The following is a 24,686-nucleotide window of genomic DNA, read 5'->3' on the forward strand; positions in this document are numbered from 1 at the left end:
GAGCCCTGCGCAGTCAGGCAGGGGTTAACCCAAGCAGTGCTGGGGTTCGGGAGAGCCTGCAGTGTAGTCCCCCACACCCGCCGACTCCTGCTGGCATTGTCCCATCCCCTCTGAGCAGGACCCCGAATAAAAAAAAAACAAAAAAACATGAACTCACCTGTCCCAGCAGCTGCTCGTCTCATCTTCCCAGGGTACAGAGACGCTGCCTGTGCCAGAACTCCCCACCAGGGCCGCTTTAAACGGAAGGCAAAAGGTGCACCTGCACTGGGCCCACTGGTTAAAGGGCCCCCCGAGCAGGACCGGTCTTGGCTATGTGCGACCAGCGGGGGGAGGCGTCATCGGCTTGGGAAAGAAATTAATCTACTTGCTCATCCATGGCGCCCCCTGCAGGCCCCCCCCCGCTGCTGCGCTCTGCACAGTAACTATGAGTGCTTGTAACGAGCGCTCATAGTTACCTTGCAGCAGCACTGACAAGGTCAGTCACTATTGTGGCTGCAGCGGTCACAAGAGGCCGGACTCTCCTTTTGGTGTCGGCACTTGAGTGACGTCACTTAGGCGCCGGCGCCAGGTCAAGGGGAGTGCGGCCACAAAAGTCAAGAGGAGACGCGTGGACCCAGGTGAGTATAAGTGTTTTTTTTTTTTAAATGTTATATGCTATATGGGAGGGGGAGCACAGGGGGACTATATACTACTGGGGGAGCGCACAGGGGGGCTATATACTACTGGGGGAGCGCAAAGGGGGGCTGTATACTACTAGGGGAGCATAGGGAGGCTATATACTACTGGGGGCAGCACACAGGGGTCTATATAATACTGAAGGAGCACAGGGGGGCTATATACTACTGGGGGAGCGCTCAGGGGTCTATATCTTACTGAGGGAGCGCTCAGGGGTCTATATCCTACTGAGGGAGCGCACAGGGGTCTATATCCTACTGAGGGAGCGCACAGGGGACTATATACTATTGGGGGAGCACACGGGGGCTATATACCACTGGGGGATCACACGGGGGGCTATATTCCACTGGGGGATCGCATAGGGGGGCTATATACTACTAGGGTAGCCCACAGGGGTCCATATACTACTAAGCAAGCACACAGGGGTCTATATACTACTGAGGGAGCGCACAGGGGGCTATATACTACTAAAGGAGAACACAGGGGGTCATTATATCAATGGGGGAGCGCACGGGGGGCTGCATACCACTGAGGGAGCACACAGGGGTCCATATACTACTGAGGGAGCACACAGGGGTCTATATACTACTGAGGGAGAGCACAGGGGGCTATATACTACTGGGGAGAGCACAGGTGGCTATAAACTACTTGGGGAGCGCACAGGGGTCTATATACTACTGAGGGAGTGCACAGGGGTCTATATACCACTGGGGGAATGCACAGGGGGGCTATATGCCACTGGGGGAACGCACAAGGGGACTATATACTACTGGGGGAGGACACAGGGGGCTATATATTACTGGGGGAGCACGCAGGGGGGCTATATACTACTGTGGAGTGCACAGGGGGGCTATATATTACTGGGGGAACACGAAGGGGGGCTATATACCACTGAGGGAGCGCACAGGGGGGCTATATACCACTGGGGGAGCGCACAGGGGGGCTGAATACTACTGAGGGAGCTATATACTACTGGGGCAGCACACAGGGGTCTATATACTACTGGGGGAGTGCACAGGGGTGCTATATACTACTGAGCAGTGCACAGGAGTCTATATACTACTGAGGGAGTGCTCAGGGGTCTATATACTACTGAGGGAGCCCACAGGGACACTATATACTACTAGGGGAGCGCACGGGGGGGGGGGGGGGTCTATATACCACTGGGGGAGAGCAGGGGAGATCCTGAAGACCCTTCAAGGTAATATACTACCAGGGTGACAACCCTGTCCTGGGGCTGTAAATGGGGAAAGTGTGTGTTACTACAGATGGAGCGGTATGTATTTCTGCATTGTGGTGGAGCAGTATTTACTGTGTGCTGTGGTGTTGAGTTATTACAGGTGCTGCAATATGTATTTCAGCATTGTGATGTTGGGTTACTACAGGTGGAACGGTGTGTTATTCTGCAGTGTGGTATTAGGTTAGTTCAGGTAGAACAGCTGTACACCTTGAGAAGAGGAACAACTGCACTCTCTCCAATGGGGTAATTGGCATACACCTGCTGACTCTATGAACAGCAGGGGGGTTAATCACCATCAGAATGTGGACAAGAATATGGAGTGTTCCATAACTTGCTCAAGATAAATCAGCTACAGAACAAACTTTATAGCTTTGGGTATGACGCAGGTAGTCCCAATATGGTCTATCTGCAAGTCCTTGTCATGATGTAAGAGGGATCTCACGTTCTGCATATCCGGGGCATATTGTGTTGGATATGCTAGAAATCAGAACAGTGAATATGAATTATAAAAAAGGGGTGGGGCTTGTGTATTTGCAGAGGCACCTGGAAAAGTACTGTATATATTTTTTATATTTTCAGGCATTGTTTCTTAATGGCTGAGGGGGAAGGCTGCATGGTTAATGAAGTTCTGCCCAGAGGGGCTGATTTAGTCATATGAGATGAAGCCCCCTCAACACAGCCCTTTAAGGAATTTTCTATACCCAATTCCCTGAGGAGGATGGACTCTACTGCTAAGTATCAGAACTTTTTTTTTATTTCATACCTGTTTGCTAGTACTGTATGTCTTTTGTTAATCATCTTTTGTAACCAAGTACTGGACATTTTTATGCATTAAAGGACAACTCCCACGAAAAAATTCTTTTTGCTTATTTAACACACATTACAAAGTTATATAACTTTGTAATGTGGTTAAATACCCGGTCTGGCCCCCTTCCCCCACTTTCTGGTACTGTCAGATTAGTGTGCAGAATTCCTGGCACTGTCAGTGGTGTGCATCTCCCAGCACTGTGCACTATAATAAATAGCTATGACATGGTTAAACCCAAACCCCAATGGTAGTTACCCATTATTTCCCCCAAGCAGTAAGTAATCTCATACTTAAGCCCTGTGCAGTAGCCAACCCCTCCTATAGTGTCTCACATAGTAACCAGCCCTCCCAACATTGCCCCACATAGTAGCTAGACCTACTATTGGTGCCCGACATAGTAGCCATATAGTAGTCAGCCCTCCCAATGGTGACACATATAATAGTCAGCCCCCCAAATGTCCCATATAGTAGCCAGCACTCTTAATAGTGCCCCATATAGTAGCCAGCCCCCAATAGTGTCACTTCTAGACAACCTCAAGATACAAGCTCCTCCTCCCTCATCTCTGCAGCCTCAGTTAAGACTACTAACGACATTTTTAATGATCTACCTGCCTCTGACACGCTGTTAACAATCTCTTCCTTTAAAGAGCTCCTGATGTTGAGAGATACTATTCAAGCCGGCTTTGAGCATACTATTCTCGCTATAAAAGACTCTGTACAAGCCGTAGAACAAAGAGTACAACATGCAGAAGACAATAGCTGAAGTTATTTATGAATACCATATTCACACTTGTGTTGTTTGGCGGCAGCTTTCTGGTACATGAGGCAATATGGTTTGATCAAATTATACACCAACATCCTGGCGTTGGTTTTTAAATGTAGCCGAGAGGCATTAGTGTCAGCCGTGTGATGTGCAACAGCTCCTTTCTCTCTATGTCGTATTTTACTTTTCTCCCTTTTCTGAGCAGTTGACACTCCTCTTTGTAAGACCCATGTGACCCCAATTAGCAGGAAGCACCTTTGCACACATGTCAAGTACCTCCTATTTTTCCCATTCTACCTGCAGGAGCAATGGTGAGTAGCACAACCATATTCACACTTATATTGTTTGGCGGCAGCTTTCTCCACCGGTGGTGCCTGCTGGGTTTTGGAGGCGCCCCTTCGGCTTGGTCCTGTAACATTGGGGTTGCAGGGCATTCTATGGTCTCCCTTCCCTGCTTGTGCACGCTCTGCGGGGTTGGCGGTCACTGACCGACACAATGTGGAGTTAGTGTAGGGACTCATGTGAACCAGGAGACCGGCATGTGGTACATGAGGCAATATGGTTAGATTAAATTATATACCAACATCCTGGAGTTGGTTTTTAAATGTAGCCGAGAGGCATTAGTGTCAGCCATAAGTGTGATGTGCAACAGCTCCTTTCTCTCCATGTCGTATTTTACTTTTCTCCCTTTTCTGAGCAGTTGGCACTCCTCTTTGTAAGACCCATGTGACCCCAATTAGCAGGAGGCACATACATGTCAAGTACCTCCTATTGTTCCCATTCTACCTGCAGGAGCAATGGTTAGTAGCACAACCATATTCACACTTGTAATGTTTGGCGGCAGCTTTCTCCGCCAGTGGTGCCTGCTGTTTTTTTTTTTTTTTGGGGGGGCCCTTGGGTTTGTTCCTGTGACATTGGGGTTGCAGGGTCATTCTATGGCCTTCCTTCCCTGCTTGTGCACGCTTTGCGGGGTTGGCAGTTGCTGACCGACACAGTGTGGAGTTAGTGTAGGGACTCATGTGAACTAGGAGACCGGCACATGGTACATGGGGCAATATGGTTTGATCAAATTATATACCAACATCCTGGCGTTGGTTTTTAAATGTAGTCGAGGGGCATTAGTGTCAGCCGTAAGTGTGATGTGCAACAGCTCCTTTCTCTCCATGTCATATTAATGAATATAATACTTTGCTGGACGTGCATTGGTCTTTGGAAGCTGAGACGCAGCATTTACGCAATATACTTGCCCCCCTGGACTACCGCTCCAGAGGTAATAACCTCAAAACCCCAACATCTGAATTACCTGAATTTGTTCGTAGTTATCTTAAAGAACTGCTACCAACCTGTGCCTATGACGAACTTGCCGTTGATTGGGCCCTACAAATCCCTAGACCTAAACATATCTAATCTAATGCCCCACAAGACACCCTAGTACACATTCACCATCTACATGTCAAACAGGCTTTCTAGCAGCAATCAGGCAACGTGTGGAACCCTCTGGCAAATTCGGCAAGATCTCAGTATACTCAGAACTATCCTCAACGACTTTGAATTGATGCAGATCACTCAACCAGGTCACTACAACTCTGAGGAACCATAGCATATCATACAAATAGGGTCTAAATGTTTTGGTCTTATACGCAAGCACGCTATCACACATTGGTCTGTAACTATGCCTAGTTTGTACATGAACATGATACCATAATCTATGCTTATATTTCAAAGGCCGGTTCTTCCTGTGTACTCTTAATAATGATCCACCATGCACATCATTTGTTTGTTTGACTGCTTGTTGGATTGTATGTTACAAAAATCTTTAAAAAAAACTCTTCAATAAAAAATTATTGAAACATTAAACAAACCTAGTTGGTTTTGTAAAGATTGCATGACCAGGTGGCTTACTTTACCATGTGGGTGTGTCCGTTTGCGAGGGGAACACATTGGGGTTCTCTGTCTCTCCTATAATGTAACAGAAGGGTGGTGGCAGTAAAGTCTTGTGTTTGTGTCTAGCAGTAGCCAGTGGGTCACATGTATGACAGGGGTCGTAGGTTCCCGACACATCAAAGTTTTGTGTGTCTGGCAGCGGCTGGTAAGTCCTGAGACAGAAACGTTTCGTGTTTGTGTTTTGTGCTTGTGTTTGCGACAAAGTGGGTGACTGGGTGTACTAAAGGCATCAAGTGGCGATTTAACAGCACTCGAGAGCGTAATAAAAAAATTGAAGTTTAGGGATAGTGCAACCAAGTTAAACCCTGTTTCCTTGTCACGTATTGCAGTGGGCGTGGTTGAGGTTGGCCGCTGGCTAATGACAGTTTACTACAGGTGATGTATTTCTGCAATCTGGTGTTGGTTTCGTAAAGGTGAAGCAGTATTTATTTCTGCACAGCAGTTTTGGTTTGTTGCAGGTAGGAAAGTAATTATTGCAGCCCTGTGGTGCTGGTTTTGTACTACTAGGGGATATTATGTGCCCAAAATGGCAGTTTTTGGAGTTGTGTTGCAGTATGTGTTTGTTGGTGGGGCCCTTCATCAACATGGATTGCCTGGTGTGAGGAGCAGGTACAAAAAGTTTGATAAGCTCTGCTCTAGGGGCTCTGTTTTAGGAAGAAGGTTAAGGTGGAGAAACTGCATGGCACGTTTTTTTGTGAGGTTGAACAAAAGATGGAAGGGTTCTCTATGCTGGCAGTAGGAGTCAGAGCATGAGAAAGTGGCAGGGATGAGAGGGCAGTGCGGGGAAGTGAAGTGGCTCTTTGAGAAAAGTTAGCTATTATGTGGCAGTGCTCTTTGAGGTGGATAGAACAAAACAGAAGTACAAGGAGTCTTGTCTGTGGGATAAGTTATGGAAAGTACAGAAAACAACAGTGAGGGGGCAATGGGAATATTTCACTTGAATGTGAAGTATACAGTAGATGTACTAGGGCTTTATATGGGAGACAGTTGATGACAGTGTCTTTGTGGGAGAAGGCGGGCACATTCCAAAAAGTATATTATACTGTATATCATTTTCCTGAAACTGCTGTCTGTACCCCCTGCCAGTCATTCACTGACCTCTGTACTTCCAATCTTTACAGCAGGTTCTTCTTCCTTTGGGGAGGAATGGAAGAATGCTTTCCTCTTTTCCTGTCCACCATTTTCCTCTTACTTACTTGGTCATTCATGTTGCCAGGCTGCAGCCTTAAGAGTCTTTTTTAAGGGATATTCCAGCAAAAAATGTTTTCTTTCAAATCAACTGGCGCCAGAAAGTGTCAAAGATTTGTAATTTACTTTTATTAGAAAATATTTAGTCTGCTGGTACTTATGAGTGTTGTGAGCAGTTTCCTTACAATCGGGCCCCTCATTATTTTACATTGGTAGATAGAACAGGCTCTGTAGTGGAGCATTTTCTGTTAAACCATGAGAGCCTAAAGCTCTAATATGGTAGGTAAATGGATTTACAGACAGGCCGATTGGTGGGCAATGGCAGCATCAGACACCCATTCCTTTTAGCTTGAAAGCTTATTAGGTGCCAAAATTAATAGTAATGATAACAGGTAGAATTGGGGGGGGGGGGGGGGGGCACCTGATAAGACTTTAGGCTCATAGACTGTCAGCTAAGCTGTCTCCCCTAAACAACTCAACAGGGGAGAATACTGAGGTTAATGCCCTGTGCACAGCAGTAATGACAGCTCTTTGACAGCCCTCCAGCATAGACTGGAACAATGTCGATAGACAGGACATTTCATTTGTTAGCAGGGCATAGATCCGGAGTTCACTTCCCTTGGGGAACTCTGTCAGGCGTGGTAGTTGATCACAGGATTTTACACTTACTGTTTGATCTTTTGTCTTATTTAACATTTATTTATTATTTAACATTTCTGGCAGGTATAGCTCTGCACTTCAATCATCACTTGTAGTGTAATACTTGGATATATTTAGTTTACTACATGAAACTATAATACAGTATACTTAATCCTATTGATTCATTCTTTTTTTGTACTGTCTTTTTAATTAAGTTATTCTGGCAATATAGAGGGAATTTATCATTTATGATTTACAACTTAGTTCCCGCTAAATATTTTTGTTGGTGTTCTGGTGTATAGTTATTGTGCAACTGACCCATGATTTCATTGCTACATATTAGAAAAAATATTGCTTAACATTTTGTGCAATTACATATAACAGAATATTTTCCAAGAACATTCGAGTACTGTTTGAGTCAGAAGGGGAACAGTAAGACAGTTACGAAACACATAGCTAAGTTTGTGGACAACAAATATGTCTTTTAACCCCTTAGGGACCAAGCCTATTTGGACATTAATGACCAGGCTCTTTTTTCAAAATCTGACCTGTCTCACTTTATGCGCTTATAGCTCAGTGATGCTTTAACGTATGCTAGGGATTCTGAGATTGTTTTTTTCCTAACATATGGTACTTTATGTTAGTGGCAAAATTTGGTCACTGTCTTGTGTGTTTTTTTTGTGAAAAACATCAAAATATAATGAAAAATTTGCATTTTACGAACTTTGAAATTCTTTGCTTCTAAAAAAAGAAAGTCATCACATAAATTAGTTAGTAAGTCACATTATCAATATGTCCTCTTTATTCTGGCATAATTTCGTAAACATATTTCACTTTTTTAGGGTGTTACGGGGCTTAGAAGTGTATCAGCAAACTATAAAATTTTCATAAAATTTCCAAAACTGATTTTTTTTTAAGGTCCAGTTCTTTTTTTTAAGTTGATTTAGGAGGCTTGTATACTGGACATACATAAGTGACCCCATTTTGGAAACTAGACACCTTAAAGAATTAATCTAGGGGTATAATGAGCATTTTAACCCTACAAGGGCTGGAGGAAAGTATTCACAATTAGACTGGAAAAAAAATGGAAAATAGAAATTTTCCAATAATATATTTGTTAAGATTAAAGTATCTCATTTTCATAATAAACAATGGTACCCCATATGTGGGCGTAAACCACTGTATGGGCACACAGCCGGGCTCAGAAGGGAAGGAGTGTCATTTTAGTTAAAGGCAATATGTGAGTGTTTACTGGCTATCTGGGGTGGTAATGGACAATCTCAGGGTGTTTACTGGCTAGCTGAGGTTGCGACAGGCAATCTGGTGTGGTTATGGGCAATCTGTGCCAATCGGGTGGTTACGGGCAATCTGGGGGTGTTTACTGGCTATATGGGGTGGCTACGGGAAATCTGGGGTGGTGATGGGAAATCTGGGGGTGGCGACGGGCAATCTAGGGAGGTTGCGAGCAATCTGGGGTGGTGACAGGCAATTTGGCATTTTTGGGTCTGGACCTGTGATATGGGGGTCGCAGGGCCGTTTCATGGCCTCCCTTCCCTGACTGTGCACGCCTGCGGGGGTGGTGGTCACTGACCGGCACAGTGTGGACTTAGTGTAGGGACCCATGTGTATCAGATACCTGAATGCGGTACATGGGGCAGTGTGGCTTGATCAATTCATACACAAAATTCTGATGTTTTTTATGCAGCCGAGGCACTAGTGTTAGCCATAGGTGTGAGGTGCAGCGCTTTTCTCTCCTGTATTGCATTTTGCTTTCTTTCTTTCCCAGTGTTTTTGCACTCCTCCTGGTAAGACCCACATGACCGCAATCAGCAGGAGACACCTGAGTGCACATGCTTTTAATCCCTCCGGTTTGTTCCATTCTATCTGCAGTAGCTATGGTGAGCGCAATACCTCATGCAGAATCGTGCTGTTTGGGGGCAACCTCCGCCGGAGGTGCTGGCCGGGTTCTGGTGTGGCATTTTTGGGTCTGGTCCTGTGATATGGGGGTCGCAGGGCCGTTCCATGGCCTCCCTTCCCTGACTGTGCATGCCTGCGGGGGTGGTGGTCACTGACCGACACAGTGTGGACTTAGTGTAGGGACCCATGTGTATCAGATACCGGCACGCAATAAATGGGGCAGTGTGGCTTGATCAATTCATACACAAAATTCTGATTTTTTTTTTTATGCAGCCGAGAGGCACTAGTGTCAGCCATAGGTGTGAGGTGCAGCACTCTTTTCTCTCCTGTATAGCGAGTAAAAGAATAGTGGTTGTCACATTCGTTTTCAGATGCTACTTGGAGCGAGACAGCGTGTAGCAGGCACAGTTAGGTGATTTTAGATGGGAAGGACCCCCAAATGCCCTTGTTAGGGCTAAAATTATAGATAGCAGAGCTTCATCCCACATATATACAGCTATTAAACCAGTTAGCAGCACATCAGTGTGTTTAGATGGCAGCTGGAGTGCACTGTGAGGAATAGGCTGCTGTTTATCTACTCGGTGAACACTTTAGATATCTGGTATGCGGCTGTTTTGCCTTCTGTGCGTAACATACACGTGCCTGTTGCCTGAAGGCATTTCTAAACAATAATATATTGGGTATACGGCTGTGTGCAAAAAAACAAAACAAAAAAAACATTTATTTACATTTACTACTATTTTGCATTCTGTAACAAACCGTAGGAACGCCTGTTGCCTGAAGGCATTTCTAAACTATCAGGTATAAGTGCCAAAAAGAAATACAATTTACTACTACTGTTTTGCATTCTGTGGAACGCCTGCTGTCTAATATACATGTATAACCTTGCACCCTTTCCCTGTTTTTTCCCCATTCTTATTCACTCTGGGTGTCTAAAACCATCTAGTCTGGGTCCAATCTGAACATGCTCAGCTCCCACTCCCTCCTTTGTAGTCACAGAACATGTGATCTCTCTGGAGCTGGTTTAGCTGTCTATTAACTTGATAACCTGACCCCTAGGAGACATTATCTGAATCATCTCTGAGTCCCTGTGCTGCTTCCATAGACTTACATTTGTCCCTGAGCCTAGGTTTCTGTAACTTGAAAAGTTTACATTTACGGATTTAGTGATCTTTAAAAGCTGCTCACCTAATTAATCATCTCTAAAAAGTCTGCTGCTGGGTTTACTGCACACAGCTCTGAATGTCCCGCCCCCACTTCCTGTATTTGTTCTAGGCCAGTGTTTCCTAACCTTTTCCACTACGGAGCACCCCCTGCCAAATAATGTTCTTCAAAATACAAGAAATGCCATTTAGTGACCCACAGGTGACGTCTTCAATCTAAGTTGTTCATTTTCCCTTTTCTTCTCTCTCTAAGCCAGACTACCATGACATTTTCTTCCAACTACAATTCATCTCCTCAGTACCTGTGTGATAAACATCAAAGAGTCCATTTTCTGACAGATTATCTGCCAAAGATTTGAAGCCAAAGCCAGGAACAGACTATAAACAGAGAGCAGGTCATAAAAGAAAGCCTGAGATTTATCTTCTTCTCAAATCCATTCCTGGCTTTGGCTTCAAATCTTTGGCAGACAATCTGTGCAAATGGAGCCTTAGGCTCCACACTTTTCAGGCAACTTTTTTCCCTTTGTCCCACTTTAAAGGTTTGTTAATTCTGCTGCTTGGTGTTATGTGCAGTAACATGAGAAGGTATGTGGGTTGCCCCCAGATAGTACTAATGCCCCTTAATGTGCCCCTCAATATAGGAATAATGCCCCCTCCTGTCCGCCTTGCTGCCCTCCATAGTAATATTGTACCCCATGCTGTTCCTCTCATAGTAATACATCCCACCCCCCCACTGTAGTCTTCATAGTAATAATGTCCCCCTGCTGTGCCCTCCACAGTAATAATGTATCCCATGCTGTACCCACATAGTACTAAGAATCCCCCCCCCCACACACACACACACACACAAATGGGAAAACAACAATCATCATACTCACCTCACGAGACTTTCTTAAGACCCTTGAGAAAGTCTTGTGACAGAGACGGAACGCGTGGGGTTTCTCGGACCCCGACATGGACTCCCCCCCTGGGGATATTTGATTTATTTGGCTCCCATATCTTTCCTTACCCTTCTTGTCATTATTTTTTGTTTTGTGTCCATAGAGCTTAGTCATTTATACAGACATTATTGGTTATACTCTGACATTATTACACTATTTTTGTTGTGAGTCAACACCATTAGCCATAGAAGGTTCATAATATTTATACATGTCGGTATGTCCTGGTTCCATGTCCATTTAACATGGGCATGTGTATGTTGTGGTTTTAATTGATTTTATCATGTATGTTTTGCACTTTGTAGTTTTTGTGTACTAATAAAATCTGTATCATTTTTTACTTTCACATACAGTCTATTCCATCATTTTGGGGATGTGCCACCACTGTATGTGTGACATGGCTTTTTCTTTGTTTATTTATACGCTTTTTTTCATGTCATATTGCGTTGAGCACCCCACTTTACAGATATAGTAGTGCCTTGTCCTCTATTTTGTTTTTCTATTTACTAGCCAGGAGAACATAAGCAAAGTGAATATGTTTACAACAGCTTTACACATCACCAGCGTATACATTGTGTTCTACACAGTAGTCTCTTTCAGTGCTTCTCAATTCCAGTCCTCAGGCCTCACCAACAGGTCATGTTTTGAGCATATCCCATACAAAGACACCTGTGAGAATACCTGATGCACTAAGTATAATGATGTGAAATACTAGGTAAATCCTCAAAACATGACCTGTTGGTGAGGCCTGAGGACTGGAATTGAGAAGCACTGGTCTCTATAGCTATACATTTAAGGGAAGCCAGTGAAACGTACTTTAGATAAGTTATAGCACATTCTCTTTCAGGAAACTATTTTCGATCATTTAAGCATACACTGTAGCGTAATAAGTGAACATACATATTTTGGGTGTAATTTAACTATTAGGAGAGATCACAGAATCCCCTGCTACACTTCAGCAGCATAACAGTTGGCTTTTTTCTATGTACAGCGCCGTGTATTATGATTGTTTTTTTAGAATAACTTTTTCAAAACATATCTAAGATTATAAAACCTGTCATGTCCCAGGACCTATTTTCATTTACTGACCTGTCTGTTTTATTTAATTGCCTGTAAGTTTGACCCTTCTGTCTTATTGTACCCTAAGCTGTGATGTTATAGCTCCACCCCTCTATCTAATGTTGGCAGCCGTACTTTTCACACCTTGTAACCAGCATTTCTACAAGATTTCTGCCTGGATAAAACTTGGAACCTTTCTTTATGCCTTTGCAATAGAGTTTGCCTATCTGATAAGTGGCTGAAAGAATACAGATACGGGGACTATATCATACACCCCACACTTACATCCAGATCATTAAGTCAGAATAATCCCACTGTATAACGCTCTAGTGGGATCACATGTGGAATACTCTTGTCCAGCACTAGAGACCTTACCTACAAAAAGATACTGATAAAGTAGTAGGGTCTAAAGACTGACTACAGAAACGGTGGAAAGTGTCAGGCATAAAACATCAGGAATTACTTAAAAAGGTACTTCGGGCTGGGATTATTTTTATTGTATGGCCAGGAAATCGGTGGATATAGAGGCTGCCGGTCACTTACCTCCCCGATTCCAGCGCCAGGTCCCGGATCATGCCACCCCGTTCTCCCGTTCCGCGGCCTCGTCTGAGCTGTGGCTTGAGACATTGATGTCTCAAGGCAGGCTCAGCCATTCAGCGGATGTAGCTGGGTCCCGCCTGAACACTCAGACCCAGACTGCTCAAAACTTTTGGCATGTCTCTGATATGTCAAAAGTTTTTATGGTAACAGTGATAAAAAAAAAAAAAAAAAGCTTAAATATCTGTTTCCACATTGAAAAAAAAATCATCAATACTACAGTTATCAGGCAATTTAACTTCATCAAAGTCAACTTTAATGAAGTCAAGGCAATGCTGCACCTCTATACACCTTTAACTCTACTAAATTTTATAACTGTCTCTATTAAAGAAAAGTACAGTTCATTTTAATTTTGTATCAGCTAACTGCAGCTCCATATAAAATATATGCAGCTTACAGATTTTTCATTACAGTGTTTAGTAAGAGAGGTTGTCTAGCTTTTGGACAACAGAGCGGGGTCAACCTAGGAATTTCTTTCTATAAACGCCCTACTTACAGGAGCGATTATCTGCCAAAACAAGCAGATATCTCCCTGCGTAATAAAGACAGCAATCATCTCTCACTCATTGGCTGATCGCAGTCTTTTACATGTCAAAAAAAACAACCACCAATCTCTGTGTAATAGTCGACATGACCGACTATCAAGCGGTGTAATAGGCTTGCTGATCTAGCTGAGTGATGCTCAATATCAGCACAAGTCGGGCCATCTAGTACGACCTTAAAGGAGTAGTCCGGCAGATTATAAAAACCTGCAGCCAGCAAGGGGGAAATTTATTACAAGTACTAACTTAGGGCGGCGGGACCCCCAGAGCTCACACGTCACGACCCAGCTCATGGACTATCCCACCCCAGTCACTGATTGGCTGAGCAGTCAGTTCATCAGCCTGGACAGGCCAAACACCGCCCCCCCCCCCCCCCCTCCTTTAAGTCAAAGTACTCTGTCAGTTTGGATTATTGAGAGCCAGAACTGGACAGATCTCAAGTTAAATGGTGTGTGTAACATGACAATACCTTTTTCCTCACAATAGTTTGGTTTACTGTTGGCCATAACAGGTACCACCTAGGGCTGAATATGCAAAGGAGTAATGCAAAAGATGAAAGACAAGTTTGTTTCTGTACATAATAAACTGCTTGCATTTATTTAGCAAAAGCTTTTATTTAAAAAAAAAAGAAAAAAAGGAAAAAAATTGTGTAAAAAAAGATGAACATTTTAATAGGACTTGGACAGTTTCTTGCACAAAATATTTGTGTTCCTTCTGAAGTAAAAACAGCATTATATAGCATTATTTGAAAAAAAACAAAAAAAAACACATACATACCACACACCAAATGCATTAATTTAAACACTGACTTACTTTATATATACACAAACAAAAAAATAGAGAGAGCATTAAAGAAATTGATTTGGCTTATATGGATAACAATAAATCGTAGTGCAATTAAAATCGATATTCCTATCTTACTAAAAGCCCTCCCTTGCCCACCACCATTCTATTTGCAGATGCCAGAGGTGATGAGATAACTGAGAAAAGCCAAGTTGGCTGTTTTACACCATTTGTGTAACTTCTTATAAGTCAACAGTGATACACTGCAAGCTAACCTGTTTATGTAACCCAAAGGTTATGTGAACAGCATAGCTTGCAGTGCTAGACTGGTTACCCATTTCTCAGAAATCAAATGGGAGCTGCACAAACTGTAAAACTGCAAGCTCCACTGTTTTGGCCACAAGCAAGGGAGAAGGGGCTAGGGAGGCCTTACAGAAATGGGAATATAACTTTAAGGGTGCCTTCACACCTACCGACTCGCAGCGTTAATAACGCTGCAAGTCGGCTAGGTCCTGGCAGATCACTGTCAGTACATACACGCAGCGGTCTGAACGACCGCTGCGTGTATGTAAATCTGCCGGCTGCTTAAACCCTTCTGATGCCGGCCGGCCGCCTCCCGCTCAGCTCTGTATACATTACCTCCTCGCTCCACGGGGTCCCGGCGTCCTGCTCTCCCGCCCGGCCAATCAGTGGCTGCGGCAGGGCAAAACACTGATTGGCCGGACGCGAGAGCAGTACGCCGGGACCCCGTGGAGCGAGGAGGTAATGTATACAGAGCTGAGCGGGAGGCGGCCGGCATCAGAAGGGGTTAAGCAGCCGGCAGATTTACATACACGCAGCGGTCGTTCAGACCGCTGCGTGTATGTACTGCCAGTGATCTGCCAGGACCTAGCCGACTTGCAGCGTTATTAACGCTGCGAGTCGGTAGGTGTGAAGGCACCCTTAGACAGATTATGAATCCAACCTCAGCTTTGTGAAATACAAAAAAAAAAATGTATGTACAGATTAATTAATGGAGTGTAAAGTCTATAAACTACAAAGGGGGGGGGGGGGGGGGGGGGGGGGTGACGGGTGACATATATTAGCTGAAGACACCCACAGTTGGAAAAAATATATGTATCTGACCACTAATGTTATATTCTTAAGTCAGACATTTAGGCAAAGAACCTTTCTAAGTAAAGGATTTACTAACGTAGTGTTTGATCACAAGAGGCCCAATTGCTAGGATCAGTAGAAAGGATGCAGTGTAACTATGGCCTGCTTTAAAAAAAAAAAAAAAAAGACACTGAGTAAAATCAACACCTTAAGGGTGCGTTCACACGTACAGGATCCGCGGCAGATTTGATATCAATGTAACTAAATGACTGAACACAGAATTAAATCTGCGCCATCAAATCTGCTGCAGATACTGTACGTGTGAACGCACCGTAAGGGCCCGTTCACACTGAGCAAAAGTGGTGGCCGCGCCGGACTCCGCTTGAAGTTCTGCCTCTGCTGTTGTATCAATGAGCCACTTTTGCTCAGAGTAAACAGGCCCTTAAAATATGCTCACACACTGTGGATTTTTTACAGTTTATATACAATTTCAGATTTGAAGCATAAAAACAAGCAATAATGAAGTCACAAACATGCAGCATGTTCTTAGCTTTACTTTGCTGTTTTTTTGCGCTTCATACTCATGACAAAAATACAAAATGTGCAGCATCGAACACATGCAGCTAAAAACACAGCACATGTGAAAGTACCCTAAAGGAGGAGTTGTCTGGCATGTTTTGTCCACCTAATAGGACATATGAATGATACCTGCCAGGTGATAAGGCAGCATTACACACAGACCTTTAAAATTTGCAGATCCAAGGACTACCTAGATTATGTCATGAAGCACTGCCTGTGTATGTATTCATAATATATGCAGCTTTATAGTCTCCTTTACTTGAATTTGTAGCAACTAGTCACTGTCTGTTTTAGGAATTTTTCACATTTTATGGTCATCTTGTAAAATGCACAAAAAAGTGTGAAGCAACTCTGAAGTAAAAATCTGAAGGACTTAAAACTGGAGTAAATCTAGCTCATTAGCTTACTCCTACCTCTGTTGGCTCATATCTGCAAAATTGGTTAATAGATGAAAGGGAGATAAAACTAATTCTTTTTTTTCATAGCTGGTAGCTATCCAAAGTTGTAGAATTAATGTTTTCCATCCAAGCTCAGGTGTCATAGAGGCTGTGCTGAGCTGCAGCATTCACACCTCCTTCCTCCCTGCATGATTAATGAGCAAGGATTAATGCACAAAGACTGCATGCTCCAGCACGGTTACCCTATCTGCCAATGTCTGCACCCTAACATGATATACAGCTTTACTTCACTTACTGTAGTTTCAAATGTATTCACTTACATTTACTCCATGTGTTCCTTTTTTATTCACCAGTAGCAAAAGTTTGATAGTCATGTGCTGACAGTTCCTGTTGGAAGTAGTACATTACTATGCTGTCTAGTCACAACACTGAAGATGGTGGTGAGGATTTGACCATTAACACCCACAATAAGAAACAGGACTGATCTGCTGCTAAAAAGGAGAAGTCCGATGAAAAATTTTATTAAAGTATTGTATTGCCCCCAAAAGTCAGACGAATTACCAATATACACTTATTACGGGAAATGCTTATAAAGGGCTTTTTTCCCTGCACTTACTACTGCATCAAGGCTTTACTTCCTGGATAAAATGGTGATGTCACGACCCGACTCCCAGAGCTGTGCAGGCTGTAGCTGCAGGAAAGGATGATGGCAGGGGGACACTGAGGGACACAGGAGGGATGCTGAGCACCCCTCTGCCATCATCCTCTCCAGCCACAACTCGCACAGCTCTGGGAGTCGGGTCGTGACATCACCATGTTATCCAGGAAGGGAAGCCTTGATGCAGTAGTAAGTGCAGGGGGGAAAAAAGCATTTCCCGTTAATAAGTGTATATTAATGATTTTGTATAACTTTTGGGGGGCAATACAATACTTTAATAAAAATTTTCACCAGACCTCCTTTAACTCTGTATTTTAAGGGTTTAGTTACACAACCCCTATTTTACGGGCCATACAGATGGGAAAGCCCTGTACCGGAGTGTTTCCCCGCCTGGCATGATTTATCAATATCACGCTGAAAGCGGGGAATCTCTGCGGCACTGTAGTAAATGAGCCGAGCAACTGCTTCATTACAGTGCCACGGAGATTCAAACTGTTTAAGATAATACAAAAATAAAGGCAGGACAGTTATTGAAAGGAAACTAAGTCATACATAGAACACTTTAACTTTTGTAATAAAACACATAAAACCCTGTGATTAGGCTAGAAATGTCACAGATTTGTAAAAACAAAAAAATGGCAATAAAGAAATCAACATTTACTTACAGTTTGTGTTCCATGGTTTTGTAAAACCAATTCAAAGAGTGATTTTGATTCTTAAGATGAGTAAACAGTTTATTGTTTTTAAACACTTTTAGCATTATAATGTTAGATGACATGAAAACAACCATCTAAAAACTTTTAATACACCCAAGCTTTACCTATAAACTAATAAAGCCAAAACAGTAAAAATTAAGAACACTCCATTCAACGTAACACACTTCACAGTTCAAAGTATAGGTTCTACCTAAAGGACTGTACCACATTTCTTGGAAAATAAATTTAACGTGTCCACATACATGTGTGATATTTACATGGGCAACATATTGGCAAAAATATAGTACAGTTAGGTTAAAAATACTTTCAAGTCTTTAAATCACAACCAAATTTTCTATAAGCATAGTTTCTACAAAGAAAAGCAAAAAAAAAAAATGACTGGATATGTACAAAAACTGTCAGCCGTCTGTTTATGTGGTATAATGTACTAGATATGACAATTTTTCTTTCTACAAAATATATATACAAATAGCATTATAGGTTTCATGCAAAAAACTGAACATTTAAAGGGGCCATCTGTGCTTCTGCTTTGTTTTGTAGAGAGCTGTATCTGGTATATCAGTTCACTTTAACAATGGTCCATGGACTATGTCTCGTACTGAAAGTTATTAAAGCCAGTGAGGTTTAACTACTATCCAGACAAGCCATAGAAAATAGTTATGATGCTTCTAGCGGGGACAGGCAGATCCTTCAGTTCTAATGTCAAACATCGGTTTGCTACAGTATATATTTAGAACATGATACAACTACAGCTTAATGTAGAGAATAGCATGGTCTGAATGATACCGGTCTGAATATCACCTTCTCAGCTGTTAGTACTCTACCAACCTCTGCAACCCCTTTGCTTGTATAATGCAGGAAAAGGGTGCAAAAAGCAGGGACTGTTTTGTTTTTCAGAAGTCATTAAAGAACAATCAATCAATCTGAGGAGATGCAATAGTTAACTTTTTTTTTTTAGAAATTAAAAAGTCTATTTTCCAGTCAATTCACTTTCACTTCAAAAACCTGTAACAAGTGTGATCAATGAAGGGGCAACACAGAATAAGGGCCAAAAATACTTACCTGGCTCTGTTTGACTGCATTTAAATGTTACTTTTTTAGTGACAAACTTTCAGACAATTTACTTTTTATGAACTAAATGATCATACAGACACAAATGCAATGCAAACTCCTTGGCTTACAGTATTAAAAAGTAAAATATTTTTGCCCTAGTTCTATATTTGTGCACATAGCTTGCAGTCTACTACCACAGAGAAGAAAGTTACTGCTGGAAGAACCTGTAATAGCATTCAAGCAGTGTAAAGTTAGGTTCACATTTGTCTTATACAGACGTGTTTTTTTTAAAGTCTATATTGCGACCACAAGTTCCAGCCCAATCATCCATGTGATGAGCTGAATTGACAGCTGTCCATTAAGTCATCAGGCCCATGGATGGATTAGGACTTGTGGTTGCAACACGGATGTAAAAATACATCAGTAGCAGCTTATGTTAACCTAGCCTAAAGGTAACCATGCCACCAACAGTCTTGAAAACTTGTTAGCATATAGCATTCCAATACAAAAAGGAGGTAGATAAGATCTACATTATATCTTTCACAGAAAGAAAATTAGCAGTGGAAAAAAAAAACAAAAACCCACTACCGTATAATGAAGTTGTGGGAGGGACAAAAAAACAATTCCAGAGAATTCAAGAGATTGTAGACATATCCCCTCTCGACAAGTTAGTTAATTAGAGTGGATCTAACCACCAGAACAGGTACCAAACTTCTCACTAAATGGAGCAGTGGGCCGCCATATGTTTCATTCTTTAAAGATCAGACACCTCTGTGGATAAGGGATACGTTTATATCTCTGGAAAACCCCTTTAACTATCTGTTGGACAGAAACTGGAATTTGAAGTTGAATTTAACCAAAGCAAATTTGCAAAACCAGGTGACACTTTCTGATTAATACTCAAACACAAATTTTTAAAACAGTCATAAATGTAAGATGGAATGGTGGCCTATTAGAATACACAATTATAGCATGCACCAACTAAATGGATTATTTGCGTCTCACACTATTTACTACCAAATATAGTATCTTAATATACATGTGAATTACTAAAATTAAAAATGTCCAACAGTGAGGAAACCAACTAACACATACATCTAATTCAGTTATTTTACATGAAAGATGGGCACCCAAAAATTGCAATCTGCAGTTAAAAAAAGAACAAAGAACAATAAAATCTATATATTGCTAAAACAAGCCTTTCCCTGAGGTGTAAACAGCAAATAACTTGAACAGATTTACACATCAGCCCCTTTCAACAGTTTATTACAATACCACATCTTGGAACTGAGGTGGTGTAATATACAAACATCAGAACATGAACATTTTATAATAGGGACAAACAACAATAAAAACAAGAAAGAACTGGACTTTCAATTGCTTGCACATTATACGTTGTCATTGTAATGCATAACCAAAGTTGCAAGAGCTATTAATGTTTACATCACACAGGTTTCAGTCAAATAAAACATTTAAGCAACTTAAAAATAAAAGTAGATCTACTGGTTACCATGTTTGCAGAATTGCTTTATTCACATCTAGATCTGTTCATTTTTATCCACAAGTTCTCAGAAACACTCAGAGTCATGAAGCAAGCTGAAGGCCAAGTGTCTTCTGTGAAGAGTAGTTGTTGATCTTTGAAGATGCTCCTCTTCTGTCAGCTGTAATGTGTTAAAATTTTGTGATGTAGATTTGATACAGTACAAGGCACATACAAGTCTTGTCAGAACAGTACAATACACTTAACGTCTCATTGAATATTACATCTGTAATGAGTGTTTGGCATGAAGGGCTTTACATGCAGCTATTGTATCTCGAATATTTTCTTATACATTTACACAACATTTACATGCATATATGATTGTCCAGTATCACATAGAAGAAAGCATTTTTATCAGATACTAAAACAGTCTTATATACAGTTAAATGTAAAATAGTCAATGTACACATAAAAGTAACAGCTCTAAACATACCAGCAAATACTGGGGGGGGGGGGGGGGGGAAGAGAGATATCTGAACAAATACATTCTAAATGTAGTAATGTACAAAATACCAACAACAACAAAAACTTTAAATGTTTACCAGGATTGTACAAAGGTAAAGATTTAATAAAGGTATCAATAGCATATTGCTTTACAGAACTATTCTTTCAATTAAGATTGTCTTCCTGTCTCTATATAGACATTCAATTATGGATGGATTAATTATAGAACACATCTAGAGAAACAACCCAAATACAACCAGTTTGCTTTTAAGACATTTATACAAAGCAAAATACTAGATAACTTTTCTAAATTGAACCACATCAAAAGTTTAGCTTAAGAAAAAGAACTGACCAAAAATTAAAATACATAGACCCAGATTAATCAAACTGTGTAAAAAAAGAAACTGGTATAGGCTGCCTATAGAAACCAATCATAGCTCAGGTTTCAGCTCTGGTAAAATTTACATTGAGTTGTAAATAGTTGCTATGGGCAATTCATACACTTCGATAAATCTGGGCCAATGTTTTTCTTATTGGATTTAGCTTTTGAGTTAGAAATTACCTGCATGCGTTGGGGACAACTCTAACAAATTTTACTAACTTTATTAAAGCCTCTTATACTACACCTATACATCAAAATCCTAGCACAATGGGATGACAACATAAACATGTGCATACTGGAACAACCTAATTACTTAAATGGCCTGAACTCAATCAACTAGTAACATTCAAGCCTTTTTCCACACATGTTTATGTATTTAACGTGACTCAAAAGCACAGCAAGCCTCTCTTTTATGTACCAGTATGTATAAGTGTATGTGCAGAAAATGGCCCAAATGCAGTTGACCACATTCAGGCCAATAAAATGAATGGGGCAACACCAGTACACGCACATATATTTTGGCATCCCATTTTGACAGGATTCTATGAAACCCACCAAACTCAATCTATTAATTACATAGAAACTAGGTTGTTTCTAATACCCACAGTTGATTCAGAATAGGTGCATTATTCCTTGCAATACATTTTATGGCTATGTTCACACAATGTACGAACAGCTGCTGCTGTTTGGCACTCAAAAACAAGGGCTCTTGTCTTGAGTTTCAATGCATTAAAAATTGCATTGAAATCAATGCACAACGGCTGGAAATAACTGACATGTAATTTATTTCAAAGGACATATCAAACAAAGGCCGTTGTTCAATATACTGTGTGAACACCACCAGTTGTTTGCATTGACTTCAATGCAACACATTTTTACTATGAAAAACAGCCGTTGTTTTAATTTAAAACAAAGGCTGTTATTTTCATAAAATGTACATTGTGTGAACATAGCCTATCAATGGCACAATTACATTCGAACTCACCAAGAATACATAATAAAAGTTCCATAAAAACATACATTTACAAGTATTAATACACAAATATTTGTACAGTGTGCTAAAATCCTGAAAAGATTTTATTTTCAGCAATGCCTCCACTGAAAAGTGAATTAAAAAGAGCACCTTTTTATACAATATCAGTATGTCAGGGCATTATCTACAAGATATTTATTTTGTGTATAAACATAAAAGGTAGAATGTTATAAAATTTTACAAACAGATGATCGTTCCGCACATTTATCCAAATAACTGATCTAAAAAAAATTACCAACTTGCTCAAAAACTATCCCTACTACTTTAAGGCTACCTTCACTCAGCATTTTAAAAATGCATGGAAATAAAAATCACAATAAAACATCAGCTGTTTTAGGGCATAATTTGCAGATCTTTTAGTTTCATTTGGTGTCATTTTATATATGCATTTCATACAGGGAAGATAATGTGAAGATGCAAGAAAAAAAGCCATACCCTAGGCATGCTGCATTTAAGGAAATAAGCCACTGAACCACCATGAAATGTGCCAGAAAAATGTCATTTTTCAGAAGATGACAAGTGTGAATGCAACCTTAAGAGGATCTGTGATAGAGGTACAAGGAGTAGTAAAACATGTACATCGGTGACTAAGGTACTTTACCATGCTGTGTTCAACTACAGTGGCAAATATAACAGCACATTTACAACGAGCTACCAATTTTAAAGTCAGCTTGTAAACACTGTCAGACTGCATTCACACATTCAGTGTTCGTTCTGTGAATCACGGATGACAGACGGTGAATGTCTCTGTCCTGGACTGTTTACCTGGATGGCATGATGAAACAATATCGTGTCAGGAGCAGGGAAACAGTTGCAGCTCTGTCACTGCAGTGCCGTGGAGATTCAAACTGTTTCCCCGCTCCCAGCATGATAGTTACATCATACCATAAGGGGAAACAGTCCAGGATAGACATACACCATCCGTGATTCACGGAGCGATCATGGAACGTGTGAATGCCGCCAGAGAGGCAAAGGCAGCCAGGTAGATACCAAGCAGCAAACAATATTAGTGCACCTTCACTAGAAAAATAGCAAAAATAGATGAAAGAAGAAACATACTAGATAAAAAAAAAAAAAAGACCCACCCCTAGATAAGCACTGCCCCTCGGTGGTCTATCACTAAAGAGGAGGAGGAAATTAACACTTGTTAATTCTTTACAACACATATAACAAAATGTGTGGAAAATCCTTAAAGCGTAACTGTCATTTCAGGGTCATTTTTCTGAAAACATTAAATATCAACAGTACAAGCGATTTTAAGAAACTCTGTAATAGGTTTTATGTACTAAAAGTGTTTCCTTCTGTACTAAAAAAGCAATCTCCCAGCCTCCCCCCTCACATCAAATGAAGCAGGATTTCTGTCTCCATTATGTGGCTATGGGGAGGGGCTGTTAGGAGTGACTGAGCACAGAGGATTTCTGCAAAGCACAACACCCTGCAATCTTCTCTCAGTAAGTTCATAGATAAGCACTGACCTTTCTGACACCTGAATTTAGCGTTTTAGGTGCCCAGAGAGTCTACAAACAGCTGACCTTCCTGTCACCTCTTCCTGCTCCCTCATCTCCCTCGGCCCCTCCCCCCTTCATAGGCTTACAATGGAGAGAGCAGAACCCGTCTTCACTGGCTTCTCTGTAATGAAGACAGGTTTGCCTGATAATGCACAGATAAGAAGTCAGGGGGGGGGGAGGCTGGGAGATTGCTTCTTGAGTACAGAAGGAGGCTTTTTTGGCTGATGAAACCTATTACAGAGTTTCTTAAAATCGCTTATACTACTGATTTCTGCAATAAAAAAAAAAACGTGACAGTTACGCTTTAAGACTGACAATGCTGACTTGTAATTGTTTCTAGGCTGAGTTCTCTGGACACGTCCTGACCAAGAGGTCAATAATTGTTTTTGGAATAAATGAAAAAGTGCCACAGTACATTTTTCTTAAACCAGAATTACCAAATTACAAATAGTACTTGTAATTTGATACAGATATAGTTTATTTTTTCTACTATTTGCAAATAATCAAATTGCAAACTTGCATCAAGAAAAGCAAAATACACTGAAATTAAACAGACTATTTAACAACATACTGGATCTTCCAACACTAAGCGGACAGAAACACAAAGCACCAGCTTGGCCTCCGATGCTTGGAGGGTACCCCCTGCCGTTTTTCTTTTTAATAAAATTACAATGATTTAGAACTGTGCATGAGAATTCTCTAAACCACATCTATTTTGATTAAGGCTCCCTGCCACATACCACTATACTTTATAAGATAAAGCTTCCTGTGTCTCCAGTATGATGCCTAGCACCATGGATTTATATTACGCTGGGTCATTCCCTGGAGACGGAAGATATGGGAGATGCAGTAGGAAGTTCCTGCTAATAAAGTATAGCTGTATGTGTCAGGAAGCCTAGAGAAATGGTTCTAGAAAAACAATTCTGGTGACAAATTTAAAATAGATGTGCAATTTAGAAATGACTATCATGTACAGTGCCACACAGTAGTCATTTCACATAGATTCCCCCCCTATAAGCTGAGT

General features: G+C 41.4%; 1 protein-coding gene across 6 annotated transcripts in view; it reads right to left on the minus strand.

Annotated features, from left to right (window-relative positions):
• Positions 1-20,261: 20,261 nt before the first annotated feature.
• Positions 20,262-24,686, minus strand: part of CPSF6 (cleavage and polyadenylation specific factor 6) — a 30,896-nt gene continuing 26,471 nt past the window's right edge. For all 6 annotated transcript variants that reach the window (XM_069974989.1, XM_069974974.1, XM_069974966.1 and 3 more), the window contains one exon: positions 20,262-20,416. The gene's annotated coding sequence lies outside the window, so the exon portion shown is untranslated. The remainder of the gene's footprint in view (positions 20,417-24,686) is intronic.

This window comes from Dendropsophus ebraccatus, chromosome 1, assembly GCF_027789765.1.
Source record: "Dendropsophus ebraccatus isolate aDenEbr1 chromosome 1, aDenEbr1.pat, whole genome shotgun sequence".
In the NCBI taxonomy this organism is placed as follows: domain Eukaryota; kingdom Metazoa; phylum Chordata; class Amphibia; order Anura; family Hylidae; genus Dendropsophus; species Dendropsophus ebraccatus.